The sequence below is a fragment of the Haliotis cracherodii genome, unplaced genomic scaffold (assembly GCF_022045235.1).
Source record: "Haliotis cracherodii isolate W230 unplaced genomic scaffold, xgHalCrac1.p SCAF_6, whole genome shotgun sequence".
Taxonomy (NCBI): domain Eukaryota; kingdom Metazoa; phylum Mollusca; class Gastropoda; order Lepetellida; family Haliotidae; genus Haliotis; species Haliotis cracherodii.
In genome coordinates, this window is record NW_027266319.1 from 13,306,924 (window position 1) to 13,327,836 (window position 20,913).

Consider the following 20,913-nt stretch of genomic DNA (forward strand, 5'->3'; position numbering starts at 1 on the left):
ATTATTGCACTTATATAGCGACGTGCATGTACGTGTATGCTTTTGTGTGGCTGCTTGTACTGATGCCGATTTATAGTGCTAGCTCACTGAGATACCATGCCACAGTTTAACATGAATATCCCACTCAGACACAGTATACTGACTCCGAGCCGACCTGTCCTAGTTTTAGCCCCTTAATGCCGAGCGCCAGATAGGGTAACAATCAGTACCATCTTTTAACGTCTTTTGGTATGATGCGGCCGGGGATTGAACCCCGGACCTTCCGCTCTCCACGTGGACGCTCTACCACCAGACCACGGAGGTGGTCTTATAAAGAAGAAAGTTTGATGATTGTGTGTAGGAATAATAACTTCAAAGCCAAAACTATGGCATTACTAACAGCCTATTTAATGACCAACATAAAATGTATATCACATTTTCACTTATAAAAGCAAATATCTACTTCTCATGCATATTGATCATATCTAAATGTTCTGTTCTGTAATGCCTTCTAGAACAAACCAGATACAAGATGATTAGTTGTCGATTATCTTAAAATTTCCATCTAACCGCCATTGGACTCCCCCGACCGAAACCATTCGTCTCAGTGCCAGACAGGTCAAGCATCCCTTGTAATGTGTCGGGACAAGCGGAAGAAATATACATGATAAGAGTCAGTGGACTAACGGGATCGGGTGGTCAGGCTCGCTGACCTGGTTGATGCATGTCATCGATCCCAATTGCGTGGATCGATGCTCATGATATCAATCACTGGATTGTCTGGTCCAGATTCGATAATTTACAGACTGACAGAATATAGCTGGAATATTGCTGAGTGTGGCATTGAACATGAAACGAACAAACAAACAAACATCAATTAGCTGGAATATTGAGTTTCAGCGTTAAACAACAAACAAAATAATAGTATGTTTGGCAAAGGTTTACTGCTATTGAAAGGTTTTCTTTGATTCCTTTGATGAGTCCTTGTTGAACATTTTCTGGATGTTATTTCTGGAACTTGTTTCTGTAAATCAGTGTCAAAAATGCTTTGTATCTAAATAACATGTTACATATTGATCTGTAATTTCATGGAACAGATGATTAATAATTAATTTTCAGAAGAAAAACAAATTACTTTTATTTATGTACATGAAGTTTTCAGTCATAAAGTTAAAATTATATGAATAAGTACATAAAAAAGCCTAGTAGTTTTGTGGGTAATTATTTTGTTGAGGTCTCGAAAACATGTACTAAGTTTATCATTACCTTATACGGAATATGAAATGTAAAACAAAATGTCATGGAGGTCTATCCACAAAATTTTGAGTTTGCTGGGACAAGTCAATAAAATACACCAGCATCTGGGACCTTTAGAAAATGAACAAACTTTACATGTGACAGAAAGTGCAGTGATCAAGCATGTGCAGAAGGGCGTAACCAAAAGCCATCCATGAAGATATGAGGATAACACTAGAGAAGATGTCACTTCCTGTGCCATTAAGTTGAAAAATAAATCATCTTAATGTCTTGAGGTCAAGTCTATCCATCACCCCTCGAATCTTCATTTGATCAAATAAAACACCTCTTAGAAACATTTAAACTGGTAGTTATGGTAAATGGGTTTGTGTCATATGCCTTGTAAAAGCATCCTGAGTAAACCACTGGTTAAAAGTGCAATTGTATAATTTTATTAAAATAATTTTTCATTTATTTAATAATATTAATTATTCATTGCTTTCAATTGTCTGTCTGCTGTTGTAATGGTTATGGCTCTATATGAATGTTTTGATTGGATGGCATCCAATGGCTTTTGAAAAATATGTTTACGTAAAACCTCTTGTTAGTTGAAGGGGACGACGCTCGATGATCTGGCTGATTCAGACTTCAGGTGGTGATGTGATGGGAAATAGGGTTTAACATCGTGTTTGAGATCATTGCACTTTTATAGCAAGGTGCATGCATGTATGTGTGTGTGTGCCTCTGTCTGTCTGTCTGTCTGTCTTTGGCCGTTTGTACTCGCCTGGACTATTTCAGGTTTTATAGTGCTAGCTCACTGAGATACCATGCCACAGTTTTACATCAATACCCCTCTCAGACACAGTATACTGACTCAAAGACAACCAGCCCTTGTTTTATCCCAAAAATGCCAACCCTCAGGCTGGGTAACAACAAATACCATCTTTTAATTTCTCTTGGCATGACGCAGCCAGGGATCAAACCAGCGAGTGATGGTTTATGAAGTGGTTGTCTTCATGTGATTAGGATTATCATCAACTGCCCATCATTAACATCCAGAAAAAAATGGATTTGAATGCCATTTCAAATTTGATTCGTAAGTGACAAAAATGGTGTGTGATGCAATTCCCTATTTTTGCTTTTACTACATGATCGTGTGGGTTTTTTTCTGGTGAACAATTAACTTGCCTTTGCATGTGTTTATGACAGGTGACTCAGGTGGGGCAGGATATGCTGACCTTTTTGTGAACACCTGGTATCATCACCATTTGATAGTGATTCATGAACACATATGCCTATGAGGTAGTCAGAATCGTACAATGGACAGCAGCATTAACAGAGATTTCTTATGATTATTGAAAGATTTTTGCCAAATCAAATTTGTGTGGCACGCCAATTAGTCGAGCCTCCTCTTTAAATAGCCTATGTTTACAAATCATCAACTGAATAGAAGTGGCGGAATGTTCCAGACATCAACAGCAATGAACTTGCTGACTGGGAAATGTTTCACTAGAACAATCCATAAACAAAAACACCAGTTCTGAGTGAAAATTTATAAACAGTTTTAGTAGATTTTGTAACATAGCCATGACAAGTCTGATTAATAATTTAAGAACTTCAACCTGCCTCCATCAAATGAAAACATTTAAAATAGCAAAAGGCAACAGATTCACGTTTAAAATTTTATGAAGAAATGATGAATTCTTTTTAGTTCTGCTCTGGTAAAATAACAATGACGGACAGACATGCTGATAGCGATCTAAATAAAAAAGCTATTATGAGATTCATCTTTAGGTTTCTGTATTGAAATGAACTTATTCATCTATTCAAATCATTAAGTACTTTTAAAAAATAAAAATTTTCTCATGTGTCCACATCATTAAGCATATGTGTCCACATATTTGTTATGTGTCCACATCATTAAGGCATCAATCAGCAAGGCAGACGGACACTTTGCAGTCCTACAACCATCCAAATACGACATACTCTGCAGCCATTTCCCCCTTCCAATCCCCCTTTTAAAAAGTACAAGACCAGCAAACTCGGTTCAGTTCAAAAGTGAAAAAGACCTGGCAACCCTAGAATACCTATTTAAAAGAGCTTAAGTCGGTAATCTTTCAACCCTTTGCCTCAAATCAGCACGTTCAAAAGGTCAATTACAGGAGTATCAGACCTATTGCCAGACTCGGTTACTAAAACAGCCTCATTTCTGTAACACCCCTTGCAAACCAGGGCCATTACAGTAACACAGTAGCAGCAGAAGCAGCAGCAGCACAGGGTCGGTTCAGGTCTCCCACAATGAACACAGGGACCTGTAACCTGACCTGACAGAGCTCCAACTAACCGTGAGTATCTTGTACCAGCACTCTACACCTCTGCCCCTTCTCCACCAGGTGGCCAAATTAGCTCTACGCATAACCACATGCCCCTCCAGAACGTATAGTCAAGATATACTCTACACTTGAAGGACCATTAGTAAGTCTCTAGCATCTCAGCGCTATCGGCTGTGGGTTTGGCAGGATCGTTGAACTACGAGAATTTTGTCTTCATTGGCGTACTGTCTGTCGTATAGCCTTGCGTTATCTGTGTGTAATTTACAACTGCTAGCACAATTGGATCTTGGCGTCATTTTCAGTTAGCATAATGGTAGGGCAATACTTGCTTTGAATGCAACAAATCTGAGGCTGTTTCTGTTATTTGTGGGTGATTTATGACAAGGAAAACGGATATGAAATGAATTTCAGTATCATATTGTAATAGTTTCAAGGACACAATTTCCGTTCAAACACGTCATGACGTCATGTAATTACGGCTTGTATTGTATAAAGGTTATTCTATATATGACAATGATCGAGAGTGAGTGGATGTGAGTGAGTGGATATGAGTGAGTGAGTGGATGTGAGTGAGTGAGTGGATGTGAGTGGATGTGAGTGAGTGGATATGAGTGAGTGAGTGGATGTGAGTGAGTGGATGTGAGTGGATGTGAGTGAGTGGATGTGAGTGGATATGAGTGAGTGAGTGGATGTGAATGGATGTGAGTGGATATGAGTGAGTGAGTGGATGTGAATGGATGTGAGTGGATTTGAGTGAGTGGATGTGAGTGAGTGAGCGGATGTGAGTGGATATGAATGATTGAGTGATTGAATGATTGGCCATGTAATTACAGTTGTATTGTATAAAGGTTATTCAATATATGACAATGACTTCTTGCAAGCTCAAACTTGTTATCAAATTGCATTAGTATACTTTCCATTACATGTTCTTCAGATGCCTGTATATTGACTTTGGATGGTTTTAAAGCATTAACATTTATTATTCATGTTGTACATGGTATTTGGGATCTATTCAGAGTGAATCAGCTCGGCAACATTTCCGTATATGCCAATGAAATGTTATCCTCAGGAAAAAACATCGATACTGATTCCAAACCATCAGTATTCCAAGATCATTAAAATATTGAATACATCTTAATTTAGACGACTGAAGGTGTTGTTGGGGATGGTCGCAAATTGGTGAATGGGGTTGATATGACAGGATTTATTTTAATTAATGCCCAGAGAAGATCCTGGTCAGAATTGTTTTTTTAGAAACCCATGCTTGTAAGAGGCGACTTACCAGACTGGGTTGGTTTTGTGATTTAGATGATGCATGTCATTGTATCCCATTTGCATAGACCGAGTGTCATGATGTCAATCACCAGACTTATTTATTTACAGACCACCATCATATAGCTGGAATATTGCTGAGTGTGGTGTTAAATAAAAAGTGAGTGAGTGAGTGAGTGAGTTGGATTTAACACCGCTTTTAACAGTATTCCAGTTATATCACGGCGTGTCATCTTAATGTGGGAGGAAAGCCCGAAGTGATGCAGGTCTCAGACGTTTACCTCTTTGGTGAGACCCACGAGCATGGGTATGGTGCTGACAAACCTAGAAACATAATCGGGGCGAACCGGGATTCAAACCCACAATCATAGGTTTCTTGCGTGCCTAAGGGACGCAACTCTGCACAGCGAATCGGGGCGCCTTAGACGACTGGGCCACCCGTGCCCACTGTTAAATAAACAACACACAAACAAAACAATGGGGTGGTGAGGGCCTATTCTCATCCAGAACTCTATGGAGTAAAATGTTTAAAGATTCTGATATAGAAAAAAAATAAATTCATCATGCAAACAAGAATGTCCAGATGACTAAATGATTCTAATAAAATCATTGCAGTAGGAGGCAATGGTTTATAAGATGTTTTGAAAACGGGTTAAACAATGCGTTCAAGATGATGTCACCCATATTACCAGGGATACGCCAGCTGGTTTAAAGTTCTAGCTGACTGAGATACCATGTGCAGTTTCACATGGATATCCCACTCAAACAGTATACAACTCCAAGTCCACCAGTTCTAGTTTAATCCAATTAATGCGCAGTGCCAGGCTTGTAAACAAGTACCATCTTTTGATGTCTCATGGTATATGCAGCCTGGGCATCAAACCGTCGACCCTCTGATCTCTGGGCACACGCTCTATCCACTAGACCACAGAGACGGGGATGGTTTATGAGGGGATGGTGGTTGGGGGTGGTTGCCTATGACGAGATATCAAGTAGTTGATGGTTTATGAGGTGATGGTAGTTGTAATGGTTTATGACGTGAGAAGAGAGGGGTAGAGGCATGGTGGCCAAGTCATCTGAGGCGCTACAATTCACAATGCAGAACTGCATCTGTTTGACATGCCAGGATTCTAAGATGGCGGTTTCAAGCTAAGATTTGCACTCTCACTTACTTAATGTACTAGGGGAGGTGGTAATGGAGTAATGGTGAGTGAGTGAGTGGATGTGAGTGGGTGTGAGTGAGTGGATGTGTGGATGTGAGTGGATGTGTGTATGTGAGTGAGTGGATGTGAGTGAGTGGAAGTGAGTGGATGTGAGTGAGTGGATGTGAGTGAGTGGATGTGAGTGAGTGGATGTGTGGATGTGAGTGGATGTGTGTATGTGAGTGAGTGGATGTGAGTGAGTGGATGTGAGTGAGTGGATGTGAGTGAGTGGATGTGAGTGAGTGGATGTGAGTGAGTGGATGTGAGTGGATGTGTGTATGTGAGTGGATGTGTGTATGTGAGTGAGTGAGTGGATGTGAGTGAGTGAGTGGATGGATGTGAGTGGATGTGAGTGAGTGGATGTGAGTGAGTGGATGTGAGTGAGTGGATGTGAGTGAGTGGATGTGAGTGAGTGGATGTGAGTGAGTGGATGTGAGTGAGTGGATGTGAGTGAGTGGAAGTGAGTGGATGTGAGTGAGTGGATGTGTGGATGTGAGTGGATGTGTGTATGTGAGTGGATGTGTGTATGTGAGTGAGTGAGTGGATGTGAGTGAGTGAGTGGATGGATGTGAGTGGATGTGAGTTAGTGAGTGAGTGGATATGAGTGAGTGGATGTGTGGATGTGAGTGAGTGAGTGGATGTGAGTGGATATGAGTGGATGTGAGTGAGTGGATGTGTGGATGTGAGTGAGTGGATGTGAGTGAGTGATTGTGTGGATGTGAGTGAGTGGATGTGAGTGAGTGGATGTGAGTGATTGGATGTGAGTGGATATGAGTGGATGTGAGTGAGTGGATGTGTGGATGTGAGTGAGTGGATGTGTGGATGTGAGTGAGTGGATGTGAGTGAGTGAGTGAATGTGAGTGGTTGTGAGTGATTTGATGTGAGTGAGTGAGTGAGTGAGTGAGTCAGTGAGTCAGTCAGTTAGTGGTGATGTTGATAAATGGGTGGTTGTGGTGGGAATTAAAAGGTTGGGATGGAAGGATTGTACCATATAGTTAATTTTCACAGTCTCAGACTTTTCTGAAATCATGAAAAATATGAAGTTTAGTTTTAAAGTTACTTTTTCTAAGAATGTGGATCATGCATTTTTATATACCATATAAAGATAATATTCATTTTATGTTTTATCAATAAGCAAAGGTATGCTAATTCAGGCTGGTTTGTCTCTGCTCAAAATCCCAATCCCACTCTTCCTATCGTATGGGAAACTACTGGAGCCCTTACTTAACCACAGCCAGTACAGCTGACATCAACAGTAGAAATGTTTGCCTTAGCTGCTCACAGAGCCTCCCCTGCTGACACACATGCACAGCACCTTCACTGAAACCTCCATATCTCCTTCGGAACAACTTCAATACATCAAAACCGACATCCCTACTCTGGACCTATGGGTGCATTATCATTTTGCAACTTCAAAATATTTCTACACGATAATGACGCCTTATCTAAGTACCTGGGCCATTATTCACAACATCATTACAGAATTAGTAAACAACAACCTTACAAACCATCCATGAGTATGGCTTTCTCTGACAAGACACTTTTTTTAAACTTAAAATAACACTTTCTGGAAAAAACAACTATCTAGTTATACCCATTAAACATTATAATAAAACACACTCAATCGTATGTGACACTTTATAACCACGAACAATATTTTGTTGTGAAATACTTGTGAAAATATCTTTAACATTCTGGGTCAATTTTATGGTATTAAAAAATTCCTCAGTGTCTTAATTTCCGTTTTAAACTCAAGATGCTCGGTCCACATTCAATTAATGATCACACTTTATAAACAGATCTATCAATAACTATTTTAGGGTTATTTACACCCAAATCTAACAGGCAATTTACAAAATGCATCTTAAATATCATCCCTTATCTCTAGGATCTTATATCCATCAACAAGCAATCAGTTTTCCCACTTATTGAAGATCAACACAAACTGTCAAGACAATACATCCTCAGACAAAATCACCTCCACCTTCTGCATGTCCACACCTGTTAAAGACACCGAACCCCTTGGACTAAACCAACACCATCACCAGCAGCAGCAGCCTCTCCCACTACATCCCACCTCTCCTCACCAACTGCCAGCAACCTCGGAAGCCCTACAGAACACCCCCAATGGCACAAGCCACGTGCAGTAATTATCAATAATTCCAGACATTGTCAATAACCGTAGAGGCAGCCACAGACTCCACTAGCAACTCCGGAGTTCTGCCTGCTGGTATTGCCAAGCTTGCTCACTCGACTTGTTGATCAAGGGGGAGTGATCAGTGGAGTATCAGGGCCAATGATTGGCAGCAAGTCGCCAGGCCGCGTTTATCGCAGTGTAATCCGTGAAACCCTCAAACCAAACTGACGTGCACACACCATCAATCCGAATACTGGAGAACAGTCCTACGGTATAAATTGTTGAGGAAGATACCAACTTGTACCTTGGAGTTTGTAGACTAACAATACAGACAAGGTGTCCTAATGTCGACGGGGTGTCTTAATGTCGACCAGTGTTGGGAGTTTGGAAACTTTGACATGATGAGCCTTAGGATGTGGAATTACGCTACAACGACAGAACGGAGAGGAAACTTCGCTGTATGTATTTCAATCGTGTTACCTTTAAATCTACCTCACACCTATCACCTATTTCAACCATGAGCTGAAAAGACACTTTTCTTACAAGATATCATTTTCTTTCACATTTTTTGTACTGATTATCCCATCATTCACATATTCCTGAGGTAATCTATGTATCGATTATTACCTTGTAAGATTCACTTCCATATTTCTACTCATATCAAATGATGAAATAATCTCACATCACTGACAGATGATATTTCTCACTACATGAGGAGATTCTATGATGAACATGTTATTGAAGTTATTTCTCAGACCTGCCAATTTTCAATGACATTTTTTGACTATCATTGGACAATATTATATTCCACAGTGGTAATTGTAGTGTCATTTTAAACAGAAATATAAAACATTGCATACAAATAATTATCAAGTAGTTTTGTTTGTAGGGTTTTGGTCATCAGCATATTCTCATCATATGGTCTTATTCGTAGAAATAATTTCTTTTAGTTATAATGTATCAATTTTATAATTAAAGAAATTATGAAAAATATTTTTAGGAGTTTGCACATTCTAGACATTCTGTGCCCAGACTCAGGAACTGATGTATGTAGCACCGAATGGTATTGCAAATCAATTGCTTGAGTGAGCCCCAAACGATGTCAATTTCAGTCTCAGGGATGTACATATCAGAGCATGTCATGAACAATCTGTCAATTTCCATTAATGATTGACATGTATGTCCTGGCTTTGCCTCTCATTGCAGCTTAACTGAGACAAAGTGCAAGTCAATTTCATTAAAAATGCCTGTAAGAAGGCAAATTGTGTTTATTGAAGGAACACTCCTTGTTCTTGAAAATTGTAAGTTTCATTAATTAATTGGAAAGGTGTGGTCCCATATGGTGTTAAAGCAGGGACATGTACGTAGCTGTCACGATATTAACATGGTCATCATTAATAACTGGCCTGGATATGTTCCCTGAAGAAGACATGCTGTGAACAGGTTGCCTCAGTGCTAAAGAATCTTGTCAAGCACATTCAACAAAGACCTATTTACAGTGCAAACCTTGCACACTTTCCAAAACCACTAATTACAGTTCTCACATCCCCGAAATAAATATCAATTCAACACAATTTGTGTAAAATAAAACCTATATTTTGATCTCTTTCATTGAAGATTATCAAAATATTACGAAGGTAAAATATTTCACTCTAAAATTTCAATAAATGCAATACTTAATCGTTATTCACAACTTGCATGAAAATTTTTAAAAAGAAATATTCAAAATTAAAGTTTGATTAGCTGTTATTGAAGACAGCATCCACAGAAGAAATGCTGCAGTGAAATAAAATTCTTTTGTAAGTGATTGATCTTAAGTCCCATGAAACTCTCCCAACATCTCATGCGTACAGGTCATTTCATTTCAGAGAGAGAAAAGTTGGGGGTTGGGTAGAAAGTTGACATCAACATGAATCGACCTGATCAATAAACACACTGAGAAGCTGAGATCAAAGGGAAATAAATACCCTGAATATCCGATGAATACATAAGTGAACAAAGCAATATATGCCAGTGTGTCAGCTTTGCTTATAATCATTTTGAAATTATCCGTTTCGCATACGTCAGGCGTTCATACAACTTAATTACCGTCTTAGATGCAAGATCAAATTAGATCGACCTGCTACCTTCTGAGAGGGAACCTGCAGCACACACAGGTGAGATGATGTTAAGAACAACACTATGTACGCAGCAAATGTTATCAATGGCTTGAGAAAATGATTCGCTTAAATTAACAGCTCTATTACTTGAAAACATATTACATTATAACCCATTCCAGAAAAAGCCATTCCCAAAACATGTTTCTCCCACTGTGCAAACTCATTAAAACATCTGCATCATTAAATCTATAAATTTATGAAAATGAAACATGCTTAAGAAAAACTGAAATCCTGAACGTGTTATAAAGATCAATCCAAACAGAAAAGAGTGTCAATCAATCAAGGTTTGATTTCAAAGAAAGCAAAATCTATTGAATTTCCAGTTGAATTTTCATTAAAGAAAACCCAACATTCCAAAGAGCGTCATTTGTAGCTTCGAGATTTCTGAATATAAACAAGGAATAATTAAAAACTCATAAAGATTTTGGCTACAGCAAGGAGCCTAAACCCACTGGATGCAATGAGAGAGGCTCGCATAGCCTTACACTGTATACCCTATGTTGTTATTGTTGTGATATAGACGCACGTGAATAGCGCTACAGGTCTCTCTTATAGCCTGAAAGGGGCCGCTGTGTTGGAAGCCGCTCATCAGCTTGTACAAGATTCGTCAGCTCAGTTCTGTTAGCTGCTGACTGTCTTAGGCATGCCTTGAGAACACATTACACACTGTTAGTGATAGATCAACTGGAAAGTAATTATTTTTTTGAAACTTGAATAAAGAATACGCATTGAGAAAATTCACAATTCAATGAAGGCATATGATTGTAATCACCGTTTTGTAAGGCTAAAGACATTAAGGTGTCAAATGTCGGGAAATCAGAGACAGAATTTTTTTGAAAGATATATCCTTTCTGAAGGTTCAGATTTCATTCTATTTCAAGTATAATAAATGAATAAATATTGCTTTACGCCGCTCAAGTTATTTCAGGTAGAAGTTATAAAATATTTAAAATATCAAATTAGATTTAAACAAGGCTCTTCTGTGTCTGCAATTTGTCTTTAATAGAATTTCAGTGTAAAAAATCTCAACCTTAACATGAAAGAGCAACTTTGAAATATTTATATAATACCTAAAAATATTCTCCAAGATCGAGTTCCGATCCATACAGATATGCAATTATTGAAAAACATTCAAGTAGGCATAGTTAAAAACACCAGGAAACTCCCACCTTAAGGATCAAGCAAGATAAGCATAGGTCTTATGTGGGCAGAGGATAATTACACAAAGGCGACATATAAACTTTTAAAAGAATACTTTCCTGATCTGATGCGTTACAAAACATCAAAAGTCCAACTAATAAAGTATATATAAGCATTCACCAAAACTCTTCAAAGGGTAAGCGCCGTTTTTCAATTTATACATATATGTTCAAATCTGTAATTTCATATTACAATTGGGGGCACGTGTGGCCCAGTCGTCTAAAGCGCGGTGATTCACAGTGCAGCACCATACCCGTGCTCGTGGGTTTCACCGAAGTGGTAAACGTCTGAGACCTGCATCACTTCGGGCTTTCCTCCCACATTAAGCTGACAGGCCATGATATAACTGGAATACTGATAAAATCGGCGTTAAACCACACTCACTCACTCATATTACAACTAACATGGATTTCCTTAAGAAAATAAAACTGAATATCAGCTGAGCAACCTTTTTCTAAGTCCTCTAGATTTCTCAAAAATGTTTTCAAGTTTCCACGTTGGAAAGAGTTACAAATCTCATGATAGCTTGAAAACTGACTGAAATTATGTTAGAGTTGTTTTCCTGAATTGTGTTTCTTTCCACATGTGGCAGTGAACAGTGGTTTGTAATGTGTTTAAGGGACAGTTTGGTTGTTATTTTTTGTCCTTTAGTAGATAAACATACCATGTGTTCAATGTAGAGGTAGGTTACATGCAGCATTAAAAAGGCATCATTAATTTTGGACTGACAAGCAATGCAAGGTTTCAAATTAGAATTTAGTGGACCTCTTCCGTGGTCTAGTGGATCAGCGTCCGTCCGGAGAGTGGAAGGGGTTTGATCCTCGGCCGTGTCATACCAAAAGACTTTAAAAGATGGTACATGTTGTTTCCCTGTCTGGTGCTTGTCATTAAGGGGCTAAAACAAGGACTGGTCGGCTCAGAGTCAGTATACTGTGTCTGAGTGGGGTATTCATGTTAAACTGAGGCATGGTATCTCAGTGAGCTAGCAGTATAAATCGGCATCAGTCCGGACTAGTACAAGCAGCCACACACACACACGTGCATGTATGTCGCTATATAAGTGCAATAATCTTGGACGTGACATTAAACCCAATTTAATTTAAGCTCACCTCACCTTAAATTTAGTGAATCAATTTTGCAGGACATTACATTGAACAGAGGTATGGTGCTGACAGACCTTGAATCATATTCAGGGCGATTCTGTGAATCAAACCCAGGTTTAGAATTCTAGATTCGGTAAAGGGGCATAACTCTGTACAGATGGCGCCCACAACACATATTACGAACACCTGGTATCCCAGGTGTCATTCACACTGACACAATATGGAAATGCAGATGTCTTACTTCTATCATTTCATAAACAGTTAGGAAAGGAAATAGAAATATCTGCAAAGGTCTCTTGTAAACAAGATGGCTGTGTTACTCAAGCTAACTTCATTTTATTAGATGTGGAAAGAGGTTATTTCTATACAAACAGTGAGTGGGCCAGTTTGCAATTGCTTATGTAGCAGGGCGTGGAGTCATCCCACAGATGACATCCTTACCTTGTCAGCTTGCTGACGGGGTTAACCTCTTTGGTCATGTGGACAAGGCGTCCGACCTCTGATCAGAAGGTCCGTGGTTCGAATCCCTTCACGGGACTCGGAAATTTTATGGCCGCTACACTTACATCACAGCCTGTAGCTTTTTCGTGGAGGAATCAAGTGTGACACATGGTCTAACGTACAAAGTGAGTGAGTGAGTTGGGTTTAATGCCGCTTTTAACAGTATTCCAGTTATATCATGGCGTGTCAACTTAATGTGGGAGGAAAGCCCAAAGTGATACAGGTCTTAGACGTTTACCACTTCGGTGAAACCCACGAGCACGGGTATGTCGATGCCAGAGAATAACAGTCTTGACTATATGTTCAAACAGATTCCATTGGGCGTAAGAGTCAAAACAGAGAAAATTGTATAAACGGATCAGTGGGAATCTGTGATGTTGCAAGAAGGGTTGCATTTAAGTCATTGTTTTACAAAACATAAGGTATTTCATCAAATATTGGGTGGCCCAGTCGCGATTCGCTGTACAGCATTGCGTCCTTTGGACATGCCAGAAACCTATGATTGTGGGTTCGAATCCCAGTTTGCCTCAATCATGTTTCTAGGTTTGTCAGCACCATACCCGTGCTCATGGGTTTTCATCGAAAGTGGTAAACATCTGAGACCTGCATCACTTCGGGCTTTCCTCCCACATTAAGCTGACACGCCGCGATATAACTGGAATAATGTTAAAAGCGGCGTTAAACCCAACTCACTCACTCACTCAAATATTGAATTTATGCTTCATATATAGAATTTGTGCCCCTTAAATGGAATCTGTGCCCCTTAATTGGAATCTGTGCCCCCTTATACAGAATCTACACCCCCGTGTATATGAACAAAAAATGAACAAGACGTTATCTTCATCTCTGCTCATGCTCTGTGCTCTCCAACTTTTTTTTTTTCAGTGATGAACCAGAATGCATGATGGTATTCATAAATTTCTTCTTTTCTCTCCACCTGTCTAATCTGAAAGCCAGATTCAGTTTTAAACCCCCACAAGAATTGACATTTAAAGAAGATTGAATCCAGTATCTGTTTAAGGCGGTACACGCACCTTTAATCCATGCAAACACCAGATGCCAAAGCATTTTAACTTTTTAAGCTTCTATTAACATTTTTAGCATGTCATATTACTTGTGTTGATGGTAACTTTTAACAACAACTCATGCCGAAAGAGACATGGCGTCAAACCATAATCGATTTTATAATGGCAGTATTAGGAGCGTATAATTAAATCACACTTGTTTATTCAGTGACTTCCAACTACATATGACTCAAGGTAATTCCAATTACAATCCGATGGTAAAACTAAATGTTAATCCCAGTAGATGTTGAGGCGGCATATGCATTTCAATTGACTGCAATCATGTGAAAAGAAGTCTACTTAGCATAGCAGCAACTTACTCAAAGCCTATTTCATGAAGGGTGTATGGAATTCTTCAAAATGTTGCCGTACAGGTGAGTGAGTGAGTGAGGTTTTACGCCGCTTTTAGCAATATTCCAGCAATATCACGGCGGGGGACACCAGAAATGGGCTTCACACATTGTACCCATGTCGGGAATCGAACCCGGGTCTTCGGCGTGACGAGCTAACGCTTTAACCACTAGGCTACCCGACCGCCCCGACGTACAGGCGAAGTCTGTGTTTCAAATAAAGTAAAAGAGAACTAAATTGGAGTAAAGTCATGAATCAAAGAGCATGGCTCCAAACAAGTAACATCCCATCTCTGAAATGAAAATATTTTACAGAATTTTGGTTTGCTAAATTATCTTAATAAAATATACCGGTAATAAAAAGGAGCCCAGAGACTCTCTTTATTGACACTGCTGTAATCTAGACATGCCAACTATTACAGACTGTATTGGATATATTTGTTTCAGGGTCTGTGTGAACAGGGTTAGAAATTGTTATTCAGGTTGTCTAGTCCGTAAAAGTGATGTGCTCCAGAGTTGCCATCTACCTGATGGTAAAAGTGGTAGTCCACAAGGAAATGTCAGTAGTCCTGCTTCAGAGTCGCCATCTACCTCATGGTAAAAGTGGTAGTCCACAAGGAAATATCAGTAGTCCTGCTTCAGAGTCGCCATCTACCTCATGGTAAAAGTGGTAGTCCACAAGGAAATATCAGTAGTCCTGCTTCAGAGTTGCCATCTACCTCATGGTATATGTGGTAGTCCACAAGGAAATATCAGTAGTCCTGCTTCAGAGTCGCCATCTATCTCATGGTAAAAGTGTCAGTCCACAAGGAAATGTCAGTAGTCCTGCTTCAGAGTTGCCATCTACCTCATGGTAAAAGTGGTAGTCCACATGGAAATATCAGTAGTCCTTCCTGGATTTTTCGGACAAACAGACATATGTTATTTTTCAACCCTTGCAAAAGGATTTGCTTTGATGGAATGTGTCACAGCTTTTCACCTAACTTGCTGTGACAACTTGACTTTGGCCATCATCACAGAAAGCTCACTCTTCCCCCAGAAATCTGACCTTGTCATACCAAGAGACGTTAATATATGGTACTTATTGTTACCCTGCCTAGCGTTCAGCATTAAGGGACTAAAACAAGGACTGGTTGGCCCTTGGTTAGTATATGTCTGAGAAGGGTATCAGTGTTAAACTGCAGCATAGTATCTTAGGTGGTAGCACTATAAAACTGGCATTAGTCCAGGCTAGTACAAGCAGCCACACACATGCATGCAAGTCGCTATATAATGCAATAATCTTGAACACAATGTCAAACTCCATTTTACCTCGCCTCCCTGAGAAAATCACAATCCTTAGTAAAGACAATATTTGCTGAAATACCTAATGTTTCGCTAAAACAATGACTTAAATGCTACCCTTCTTGCGACATCACAGATTCCCACTGAAATGGAATCTGTTTGAACAGATAGTCAAGACTGTTATTCTCTGGCATCGACGTTTTATATTTCCTGAAAACAAAAACTAATTCTTCCACTGTCTTACGATGTCGCCAGTATTATCATAGTTTGTGAGTAGGTGAGGTTCTATGCTGTGACATAACTGCAGCAGGAGACTTGGGTAGCAGAGGATGCTAATAGAAAAATCAATTGATGGCCTCCTTACTTTCCTGTTCCCAGATGTGTTACCAACAAGAATACTCTCAACATTTAAAGGGGGCACGGGTGGCCCAGTCGTCTAAGGCGCCACGATTCACTGTGCAGAATTGCGTCCCTTGGGCACGCCAGAAACCTATGATTGTGGGTTCGAATCCCGGTTTGACCCTATTATTTTTCTAGGTTTGTCAGCACCATACCCGTGCTCGTGGGTCTCACCGAGGTGGTAAACGTCTGAGACCTGCATCACTTCCGGCTTTCCTCCCACATTAAGCTGGCACACCGTGATATAACTGGAATACTGTTAAAAGCGGTGTTAAACCCAACTCACTCACTCACTCAACATTTAAAGATATAATGTCAACGCCAGAGAACAAATGTTGTGAAACAATCCAAATGAAGTTGTAATTTCATGTCATATTACAATCAAATCTTGAGACAGTAATTATGAAGTCACATTATTAATAGAAACTATACATTTCATAAGTACCCAATGTCAATTAAATGTCAGAAAAAAATAAATGAGTCTTTTCTGCTCTGTCAGCATTAATGGTAAATGAGATTGGGTTCAGTAAACAGCCTTGACTAAAGCCTGTCACTGTGTTCATTAAATATAAAACATCGATGCCGGAGAATCATTCTTGATTATCCAACAAAACGGCGTAGAGAGCAAAATAGCTGTGAAAATTATATGAATGGATCTATAAAATCATGTGTTCGCGAAACGAGTAAAGATGCCCTGACCTGCCGATTAATACCTCACTCACACAATCTGCAGAAAACATAGTCATGAAATAGCCACCCAATTGACATTCTGGCTCTTACAAGATATTGAAGACCTGTTCTATCACAGGCCTCGGGGCTTGTCAAAGTAAGGCTGGGACGGGTAACCCGGGTACTCGGGTCGGTGGGTACTGAGTAGGACCTGGGTACCCACAGGATAACCCGGACCCGTGGTTAGTCATGTGTTTATATTTTTTAATGGCAAAAATTATCTAGAACTCTATGGTTACATTATAATTGACAAATGTTCACATTTCGTTCTGACTATGAACAGATTCCTTCTGTCAACTTCAGTGTATGCATGACCAGATTGGTCTAAATACATTTCGACAGGAGTATGGTCAAACGTTTCCAACTCGGACATTTTGTACCCATCTCTTGAGACCGACAGCGGGTACCTGGGTCAGGTAATAGGGGTTGGGTACCTGGGTAATAAATTGGGACTCGTCCCAGCCGTAGAAGTAAGTATAGAAATCTGACATGGATTATCCCGTGCTTCTGCATGATTTGATGGGCACAATGTTGGCAGCTTGGATTGGGATGAATGATGGTTAACGACACTGTGAAACCAATTCACTCCCTCTTTATTGAGGAATAATTGCCTCGCTGGGTCGGTTTGCCCTGTTGTGATACAATACATCCAGCTTTGTACTCTGTGAATATAGATATAGCGATTGCAGGACTGACAAAAGAGTTGCTGATTCCCTAGCTGTGGTAATCGTATTTGTTGTGGTTATCAATAGTGCATGTATATATATATATATATCGTGCATTTATCAGCCCTCAGACCTTGTCATTTGAGTTCACTTTCACAAATCCTTAGGGGGCACGAAACAAATGTCACCTGATATTAGAAAGGACACATAAGGAGTGACGATGGAAGGAATTCAGGACATCGATATTTTCACACTGGACAAATGTTTTCAGCAGAGAATTTTTTTTTAAGATGTGAAATGCTTCAAGCATTTATGACAGCTCAAGGAATCTTACTACTCTTCAAATTGTCTTTCATGAATATCTTTTTTTTCTCCAAGTAGTCAGGATATTAAGTATTACCATCATCTTCAGGAGCAACATCAGCAGCAACAACAGCAAAACATTGTTCAAAATAATCTATCTTTAACAAATTGCACTCCATAGGTTGTGCAACAATGAAAAAGGTATTGAGGACTTAGGTCATATTCATGCACGTTTTCACATTCCAAACTCCTTGGGAAGTATGCCAGTTGAGCTCTGCATGTGGAAGCTAGACCCTGATATAGCTTTATAAAATCTATATACATTTAATACACCGTCATTTCAGCTGTGAGTAATTTCTGCCAAATATAGTAATATCACAATGGACAGCTTTGAATATTCATATCGGTAATTGCACCTAAACACATTCTTCAGAAATTCCATGCAATTTACAATCGTCAATTTCATGTTGATTTCACCAAGTTGATACAAGTACTGGAACTAAACACTCTCCATGCTTTACAGTCCTCCTCTACCCATTAGGGTTCAACGGCATTGACAACAGATGTCACAAGTGATGACCACTGCTGCCTGCAACAAGACTTTCCCATATCAAACTTGTAGATCAGCTGTTGGCGACCTATTATTTTCCAGAGATTAATGACACAGATTAGGATCTTAAACAGCAAGCACAGCCATATCATTGGATCATTGGCCAGGCCTTGATTTCGGTGGAAGCCTCAAATCAATAACGGAGTCCAATATTTACACAGTTATCAAGATAAAACTCTCTCGTATTCTTTTAAGAGCCTCTTAGTTAAAACTTAATGCACAATAAATATACACAAGGTTTCTGATATGAGGGAATTCTGAACTGTTTCCCTGTTTTCGGTTAATTGATGAAATAGGGTGACCACTGGTCAATACTAAATAAGCAGACAATTAAACCCCTACAATGACCAGGGATAGCCTATGGCTTAATCAATAGCCAATGATAACGCTGTTGATTACAGCCAAATATCTAAAGCTGTGACACATGTTTCACACAAAGAGTAATTCCACCTCAAACGCTGCAGTCAAATGTAATTAACCCACCAAAATATCCACATTGACATAATTTGAAATGTACGACACAAAATATGAAATTGACATATGTTTCTCGCCAAAATGATATCTGTCACAGGATTGAATGGTACAGAGATAAAACTAGACTAGCATTTACAAGGGTGGTTATTGTCTAAACTTCCAGCATTGTAGAAATGTACACAAACACAAAAGACAAGGTGTGACTTGTATGCGTGATTTGATGAAACTGGTGTCGTTATTGCTGTAGGGATGGGAGCCAGCTGTCCAGTAAATATCATTGGAAATCTGTCTTAAGATTCTGTGAGCACTAGCTGATCATACCGAAGACTTAATCCTGGACGTCATCAGTTAAATGGAATCTCCCAATAACATACTTGTCCACAATCACATAATCATCAGTGTGATTTTCTTCTGTTTCACTGAGCCAGTGGGGCCAGAGTGGTCGTAGTGTTGGTTCATCAACCAACTAAATCCCCTTCTGGAGTATAATATGTGGCCATTCCTGGAGCCTCCCACTGCGTTTTGTTTGTTTGTTTGTTGTTAACACTGCACAATATTCCAGCTATATGACGGTTGTCTTTAAGTTATCGATTCTGGAGCAAACAATCTAGTGGTTGACATCATGAGCATTGATCTACACATTTGGGATGCTATGACATGCGATCTGCAATCCACTGAGCCACACCACCCGTTCCATTTAGTCACCTCTTACCACCAGAAAAGATTGCTGGAGACCTCTGTTATTTCCCACAATTCCCGCCAGCCTCCCATTGTGATGTCATCGATCCCAAATGCGTGGATCGATGCTTATGATTTTAATCACTGGATTGTCTGGTCCAGACTAGATTATTTACAGACCGCCATCATATAGCTGGAATATTGCTGAGTGCGGCGTTAAACAACAAACCAACCAACCCATCGTGATACTGCTGGAATATTGCTAAATCCCATTCAGGCAGCCCAGGCAGGGCAACAACAAGTACCATTTCTTCCTGCCTTTGGAACGGGGCTAGGGATTGAACCACCGACCTGCAGCTCAATGGGCAAACCAGAAATTAAATATTTCTTGGTGATACTTTACTGAATTTGGAAGGGAATGGGAACCGAGAATACATAGTTGACCATGGTTTCTTAATATTTCTAGAAAATAGAACGATATCGAGGAAACAGTCTTATCGATTATCCTTACCAAGGGAATTACGCACTGGTGCTCACAACACAAACCGAGGCAGTATATACCTGAAACAATAAACACAAAGCCCTGGGTTCATAAGCAATAATATTACACATGTGGGATAATGAATTTTCCAAACTGGAACACATATCCATAGCCATGCTGCTCTTGTACTCATCTTCCCTAGTCGCTCACATCGTGGTCAGTTAGTGCTTTAGAACAGCTGTTGAAGGTTTTATTGATTTTCTCTCAAACAACAAAAAGACATCAGGTTTTATCTTATGAAACAGGCATTGAGGGATCTCTTTGATTTCCCCAAACGTTTCCCCCTTCACTTGAAGCAATTCTCGCTATTTATCATAGCCAAAGCATGGCCCGACCATCACACGCTTGTAATGACGAGCTTAGTTGTCATTAATGTCTTCCAGGGATCCCTTTTGTAACATCTTTAAGTGATTCCTCAGTAAGTATAACAACGATACACAAATTGCTTTTCCAGTTGGGTGTACTTTTGTGTGTTCTAGCTTGTCAATAATGGAAGAAACAGAAGGTAGCTCTAACATAGGCAATAAACTGTCCGACAAAGCAGCTGTATGTGACTGTTTACATGAGTGAGTGAGTTGGGTTTCATGCTACTTCTTGCAATATTCCAGTAATATCACTCCAGGGGACACCCGAAATGTTTCACACACTGTACCCATGTGGGAATCGAAACGAGCCTTCAATATGATGAGAGAAT

The 20,913-nt window shown here is 39.7% G+C and overlaps 1 protein-coding gene across 2 annotated transcripts in view; it reads left to right on the plus strand.

The window, feature by feature from the left end:
* Nucleotides 1–3,484: 3,484 nt before the first annotated feature.
* Nucleotides 3,485–20,913, plus strand: part of LOC139445393 (G-protein coupled receptor dmsr-1-like) — a 90,063-nt gene continuing 72,634 nt past the window's right edge. Inside the window, exon 1 of one of the 2 annotated variants that reach the window (XM_071226533.1) lies at nucleotides 3,485–3,560. The gene's annotated coding sequence lies outside the window, so the exon portion shown is untranslated. Of the gene's footprint in view, nucleotides 3,561–8,357; nucleotides 8,618–20,913 lie in introns of those variants that run through there. The other variant, XM_071226532.1, reaches the window with a different exon arrangement.